The 7,546-nt window shown below is 46.3% G+C and overlaps 2 protein-coding genes across 26 annotated transcripts in view; one reads left to right on the forward strand and one right to left on the reverse strand.

Moving 5' to 3' along the window:
- Positions 1-7,546, reverse strand: part of LOC1270437 (fatty acid hydroxylase domain-containing protein 2) — a 428,943-nt gene that overhangs the window by 412,925 nt on the left and 8,472 nt on the right. The window lies entirely within an intron of this gene.
- Positions 1-7,546, forward strand: part of LOC1270470 (uncharacterized) — a 107,811-nt gene that overhangs the window by 40,823 nt on the left and 59,442 nt on the right. For 5 of the 25 annotated variants that reach the window (XM_061659754.1, XM_061659752.1, XM_061659782.1 and 2 more), the window contains exon 2: positions 875-1,353. The exons of 18 other annotated variants lie outside the window; for them this stretch is intronic. The gene's annotated coding sequence lies outside the window, so the exon portion shown is untranslated. The remainder of the gene's footprint in view (positions 1-874; positions 1,354-7,546) is intronic. 2 more of the 25 variants (XM_061659776.1, XM_061659770.1) reach the window with 1 other exon arrangement.

Consider the following 7,546-nt stretch of genomic DNA (forward strand, 5'->3'; position numbering starts at 1 on the left):
CCTTAGGGGAGCGACGTACCCCCACTCCGGTGCACACAAAGGCGGCGTCGGTGGAGAAAGTGAACGTTACACTAGTTTCAGCCAGCCCTTACGACTGCCAGCAGCGCTACCGAAGCTTCTTAACTCACTGTGCGGCAGCTTAGTAGGCGAACGATTACTTAGGATAATGGAGCAGTGTTGCTAGAAGAGCTGACCATTGATAAAAACTGATCTGGTAGCCGAAACACAACCTCACCGTTTACTGTGAAAGTGATTTTTGTGAGAGTGTGTGTGTGTGTGTGTGTATTATTGTGTGGTAGTAGGTTGTTAAACTAGCATAACGAATTTCCCTAATCGATAGGGCAGGACGTGTACGGGATGGTGATGTACAAAGCTACCTCTTATGTGCAGGCTTATTGAAATGGTGTGGTTGTAACGCTACGCTTTCGAGCACCGTGTGACCATATAAAAAATGCTCCGGGGTGCTGATGTGTCCCATTTGATGTAGGTTGGTACAGCTGTGTGCCTTGGTACCATCTTTACACGCCATTCGAGGTTGATAGTAAAAGTGGCGAGTTTTCAGAGTAGTAGTAGTCTAAGAAGTCCCTGTTCCCACTTCGGGAGCACTCAAACAGTAACGCACCGCAGGAGGGCGCTCACAATGCCCGATTGGACAGCAAACTTCCTGGGTCAATAGATCAGAGCACCTCCAACATATGGCTAACGGCTCTCTGCATGTTTTCTAAGACATTTCGCAACTTCCTACGTCATTTCCTAGCTCGCCCTTCCCCTCAGTACGTCCCCTATTCAATCGCACTGTTTGGTATGCATCTCTGGTGTGTCTTGGGTTTGTGAGCAAATGTTGTGAAATACCTACACCTTCACCTTTTTGCAGGTTTACTTGTAGTAACGTTGACGATAGTACTAATGTACTAAGAGTGGTTCGTTCACCCTTGAAGCCCACATTCTGGCATTCGCCTTCCAATCGGCTATGTGTGTGCTTCTATATCCAAAATTGTGCGTGTACGTGTGTATGTGTGTGCGTGTGTGTGAGAGAGTCTGTTGTGCGAAGACAGTGCTGTTATCAGTGAGTGAAAGGCGCCGAGAACGATCCGACCGTTAAGGACGCTCCTCCACCTCAACGATCAACCTGCGTGTGTAAGGCGTGATGCGAGTAGTGCAACAATCAACAATCCCAAAGAAACAATACCGCGATACAGTGGCCAGCGACACGAAAGACTACTCTTACTACTACTTCTGATACGACTACTACTGTACTAAAACTAATTCTAGTCAGTTACTTACAACTACTGCTAGGACACTACCAACACCGGTCAATGTATCACACGCTCATCATTCAAACTGTTGCCGATCGTAAGTACCACATACTAGTGTCATGTATTTTGCTGATAGTGTAATTTAATGTGCCATGAAAAGATTTGCTCAACCCGTGGGCGGGATAAAAGGGATGCTCCTTTTAGCTGTAAGATTTGAACTCAGGCCCTTTGGTACGGTGATGCGGAGCCCTTGTGCACGACCGCTAGCCCGCAAGCGGCACTGTAATAGGCAAAGTTTGATTATACAATATGCTAAATGCCTTGCGTCTACGAAAATGAACTCATCTTAGCTCATGGAGCATTATTTTCAATATTCAAACAACTATTCTAGCGGGTCTAGTAGTATCCCACACACCGTTTAAAGTAATATAACAAGAAGAAGAACAAAAAACAGCTCACTGCACTGAATCAACGATAACTCTCTCCAGCTGCGCTCGAAGAAAAAGCAGCCATGTTGGAGGAATAATTTATCGTAAAACTTTTTCTTCAGCTGCCCCTTCCCCCCCCCCCCCCTCTTGTGCATCCCGTCATCCCACTTCAAACAGGCACTTTTTTATATCTTTTGTGGTGTTTTTGGTGGTGGTACTGCGGGGAGGATAGCGAAGAAATAGAAGTAAAGAAAAAAAAGCTCACACACCAGCTACCCAGTTTTGTTCACCAATATCTAGCACTGTTCTTTTCTTCTTATGGTGTTTGTAGGTCTATATATGTGTGTGTATAGGTTTTTTTGCTTCACTTATTTTATATTCCTATTTCTTTATAGCGCAGAACTTTGCGAACGGTCTTTGGACACTATACCTTATCCCAACCCCTTTTGCACCCATCTTGATCGTGTCCAATTCTTTTTGTACTATTGAATCTTACGCCACCGCGTCATTCATGCGTGAACGTTCACACGCCAATGAAAATTCGGCTTGGAATTTGAACCATTGACCGTATGAGGCACTAAGTAGTACGCACCAGCAGTAGTAGAAGAAACACCATCAGCAGGACAGTTCAGGCAGCGGAAAGCGGTGGCGAAGCAGTAGAGCAGAGCAAACGTCACGTAACATTGGTGTATGAGGCGAACATTTCAAAATCCTGTTACAGACAGGCCAGGATTTCGAAACCTCTTGCTGTTGGGGCAAAACGCCGTGGTTGCTGGCGCTGTTGTGGGTTGTTACTTTCGTTGGAGTGCGGAGATGGTCGAGTTGTTCTGACAGTTATCGGCCACATTCATGTCGCTGCGGGTGCGAGAAAAATCAAACACACACACACACATTCGCATTAATAGTTGACTTTTCCAGCAACACACATATGTACACACACACAAATTGATCCCCAAATGGCAGTTAGATTGAAGGATGATGGTGGACTACTCTAAGCCTATCGTCCTATATTTTGATTCCTTCACCTAGGCTAATAGCTAACGCTCTAGCGATGAAATGTGTGACCTTCAAGTAGACGGATGGGCGAAGGTGTGAGCCTCGAGCCGTACAAAAGAAAGGGCCTTCGATTAGCCCGTTCGGAATGACATTCATATTCAGAACATTTACATCACCTGCTTCATCCTCTGCCTACTGCCATAGCGCCCCAGGCGCGTCCCCGCCCGTCCCGAAACTCGTGGGACCTTGTTATGCAAGAAGGGCTCAGCTTCTCGCTCGGGAGATGCACAAGTGCTCATCGGGATGGCGAGGGATCCGTAACCTAGCAGATTTGATTGTTGTTATGGCTGTGGGTTGCGGTCGCACAAAAGGCACGGGACGCAACCACGAGCGAGGCACGGTGCCAGGAACAGTGCGTGCTCCTAGTGAGCGGGGCCTTTGATTCCTTTGATTTGCTGCTGACAAGTGGCGGGGCAAAAGTAGGGGCCACCCTTTTGTTCTTCAGCCCGGTCCCGGTTGGAATCGTCCAAGGGGGCGAACTGTGAGCTAACAGCGATAACAGATAGTTTCACGATGCGCTTGGTCGGATTTGGTCGGGAAAATTGTGCCCAGGCACGCCGAGTTTTAGCACCGAGAAGCTCCGGTGCCTTTACCTAGTGCCATTAGCATTCTCTTCGTTTGATTTCGTTGCAGTGAGGATTTCCAGCAAGATGGTGCTCGTGTCCCTGTGTTTGACCTGTGGAGCTCACTTTAAATGGTTGCAACAAATTGCGCTTATCTCACACATTAAAGCTGCTGTTCACGTTTTATTGTCCCCGCCCTGGTGAGCTACTGCACTATCAGAGCGTTGGACGTTATGGAAGTGCAGCCATCGCAAAACGTTGGGCGGTACTGGAAATGGAACTCATTAAATGTTTGAACGGTTCATCAAGCGTGCACGCCACCCTGGGGCGGGAAGAATCTTCTGCAACACACACACACACACACACACATTTTCCTATACCATACACCGCTTCGCCATCATCATCAACAGCACAAGGCTACTTGCTGCCATTATTAGTGTGTCTTGTCTTATCACCATGGACTCCCCGATTTGCCACCCCACTGCCCCACAGCCCGTGCTGGTTCTCGTACGTCAGCAATGGCACTGGTGGTGGTTACCTTTTGTTGCGACTGTCTTCCGCACCGGCAGCGTTGCAGCATTTCCATTTGAATCGAGGAAACTAACTAGCAAAAAAAAAATCCTACTCCTCAGCCCACTCCAAACACAAAATCGCACACCCACAATCGGAGACGACGGGTAGAGATTTGCCACGGCAAGCATCTTAAGGGGTGGGGGACCGACCGGGTTGACTCTTTGTGTTGCTCTAATGGCACGACTCTAACTCGCACAGCTATAGATCCCTTTCGCACGAAAGCAATTAGTATTGGGGTTTGGGTTTTGTTTTGCTGCCATTTGCAACAATTTTTGTTGTTGCTGTGTGACTTCTGCTCTTTCACTTCCTTCGCTGCTCACAAAAGCGTTGCTGCTCCTGTTCAATTGATTGCAATTGATTCGGAGACATGACATTGCGCTGTGGGTGGCCAGTCATTCCCCCAGTGGGTTTGCTACGGCGAATTATGAGTACCCAAGCTGAGGAGAACTGTCCGGAATAGAATGATCAACTTTTCATCAAAGCCCATCACTAATATTGTTCAGCATTACAGTTTTGCTTGCTAAACGAACACCCTAAAGTTGCTCACTAGCGTGTGAGTGTGTTTTCTTTGTTTTAACCCTTTTACTTGATATGAAGAATTTATTTCAGAAGACTTGACATGCCAATACAATACTATTGTGAATCGGAAGTAAGAGGATATTACCGAATCGTTGGTTTAATTTTTATTCATTTAGAAATGTGTCACCTTCTACATATGCTTAATTTTTGACATTCTGTCAGTACAAAAAACGATGCATTGCTAAATCTGCGTGTGAAAATCTTGTTCACTACTTCGCGATGCTGAGAAAGTTTGTGAAGCTTATCTTTGAAACTCTACAACCAACACAAGCACCAGCAGTATGACCGACAACGAGTTTTGTACAAGGGAAAATATATTTCCCTTGATCGTGAAAGGGTTAATGTGCATGCACCTGTTTGTATGCACCTCTTTTAACAACAGCGACTTGATGAGTACATGACGCCCCCTACGTTATGCAATATTGTAACGCAATGGCACCATGATGAGATACGACTAAGCTTACTAAATGCTATTGAGAGTTGGCTTGCTACAATGTTAAATTTGTTACTGCTGGCACGTATGCAACAAGCATTTAAAATCGAACATTATTAAACAACTCCCTTGCTTGCATGCTGGGATGTGCATTCGAGTGGAGGAAATGAATAGGAAATGAATAGAAATACCAGAATAGCGTTGGCTCTGAACGTTTTTTGTTTGCAAAAGAAAAATTCTATATAAATTTGGGTACCACTAAGCACACAACTTTTTACCAACAAATAACATACAAACAATATTGCATAGCTTCAGGCGTTAAGCAGTACATAGGCTCTTGTTAAGCTTAACCATTGGAATTAAATTTGCTGCAAGGAACAGTGTCGTGTGTGTATGCAGAAGCATGCATGCATAAACACACACACACACATAGGCAAGAGGGAGTTTACTGGGTAATAATCCCATGTCAACACCTGTGCGACAATAAGAGTCTCAGAATATACCCTCTCCGTGTAAATACAAAAAAACTCATCCCCACCCTGTTGATGACTTTCTATTCTAGGATGCAGTGCGGCACATCAAACGGGCCGCCTAAATGTATGCACTTCATGATTCAAATCTCTGGCAGGCAAAATTACCTCCAGCCTAGCGGGAGCATCTCAATACAATTCCCAATTCCTAGTCCCATCTGCCCTATCTCCGCATTGACTCTACCTTATGCTTTCCAGTAGTACACATAACTAACGCACCTGGACACAAAAAATGAATGTTTGTTCCGTTTGCCGTGCCAAACCTGCAAAGATCATCGCTCAATGAGCCTTTCAGAAGCCAAACCTCCCTCCTCCCCGCACCCTCATCCAAGCTTTCATATTAGAAGAGCTTTGTACTCAATTAAGGGAGTGTCCTGCGCTTGTTTGGCTTCCCTGGAGTTCCACAGCAAAATAAATGGAGTTGATTACGATTCCTGCAGGACCGTGGGAGCAGCAACACATATGATACTCTAAGCAGAGGCTAAGCATTCTGACCTTTATTACCGGCCCAAGGTCGGTAATGCTACTTTTACCACACTGGTTGGCTTACAGTAATGCTACTGCATCATGTGCAATTTTGAAATTGAAGAACTTTGGAATTTCATGGGAACATTTATTTTCATCCGAGGAAGAAAATAACCAAACATAGGTTGAAGGGATCATAAGTCTTCGTTCATCCTCGTATCCTGCACGCTCGTATCACACATATGTGTAATGTATTGCGCAACTGGTGTCGGCTGGCGGCGGGTTGTGCGGCCAGCAGCAGCAGGTATTGTTCGGTGAAATTCCGCTTATTTCAACGCAGGTGCGCGATAGCCTTGCTCGAGAAATGCTTCGGATGCTCGCCCGAGAAAGACGAGCCATAACTCATTAGTAGCACCCGAACCAACAGGTCCAGCCCGAAAAAATGCCAACCAACCATGGTGTTTTTGTTTTGCCTTTTCAGGTTTGTCGTCTATTTCTGGCCAGCCTTTTAGTGACCCCTTCGGTCCCGCGGCAGACCTGCAATTGGCTCTGAAAAGAATAGTCCTTTTTTCCTGCTCCACTCTATCCTAACGAATTCGTATTCGTCGCCAAAGTGCTGACCTTTTGCTGGCATGTAGTCCATTTTTGTTTTTTTTCGTCTTTGTTTGCTGATGGGTTGACGTTTTTCCGAACCGACTCGATGGTTATGATGAGGCTGGTGCATATATCAGCAATATATGTAGTGTATAGCAGCTGCCCCTTTTTTCTTTACTTTGTTCCGAGTTGTTGTTTGTTTTATCAGGCCAGTTACAACCGTTTGTGACAGGACACACGTCGACGCGGCATCATGCGGAGATAGTTGCGCACTTTTCTATCTGCTGCTCATCTGCGACACTGTGGCAACGTGCTGCATAAAACAAGGTTCGCTCGGAGTAATGAATCCGTAGGAGCAAACATTAGCTTGTTATAGCGCACCGTGCTGTAACTGGGCTCTGGGACCTACCTACAGGAAGTGACGGAGACACGAACGACGACTGGAGCTTGTGTTACGGGATGGAAGCAGAACTGAATTTGGGCGTGAAATGTAGTAGATGTGGAGAGAGAGAGAGAGAGAGAGAGAGAGAGAGAGAGAGAGAGAGAGAGAGAGAGAGAGACAGACAGAGAAGGACAGACAGAGAAGGGGGGGGAGAGTAGAAAACAGCCAGAAATAAGGGTAAGCACGGTGTGTGTGTGTGTGGGGGGGGGGGGTTGGAGGGTGGTATTTGTGATAAATGTATACTTTTCAAAGAATTATTGCTTTTTAAGACACGCCTACGCAGAAGTGCACTTTCGTCAGACCCAAACGGCTGCCATAAGCAGCATCCCAAACCCCTCAACCTACCGATTTGCTTAACCCACCTCCACCTACTTCTCTTCCTCGCCACAACCCACACCCAGCACATAACTCATGGAAGGTGAAAACGCATGCGTTTCCGCACAGGGAAAAGCTACTGCCTGGTGGAGTGATAACTGAAAGTGAACGGACACACACGCACACACATGTGGCATGGTACGACCCGGAAATTCTGACAGGCGTGCTCGCCGTCCTTCCGCACCAGCCCGATTTGCGCTATTCCCTACTGAGTGCCAGTTTGTGTGTTGATTAAGATATTAACTTTCAGCC

Source organism: Anopheles gambiae, chromosome X (assembly GCF_943734735.2).
Source record: "Anopheles gambiae chromosome X, idAnoGambNW_F1_1, whole genome shotgun sequence".
Lineage (NCBI taxonomy): Eukaryota > Metazoa > Arthropoda > Insecta > Diptera > Culicidae > Anopheles > Anopheles gambiae.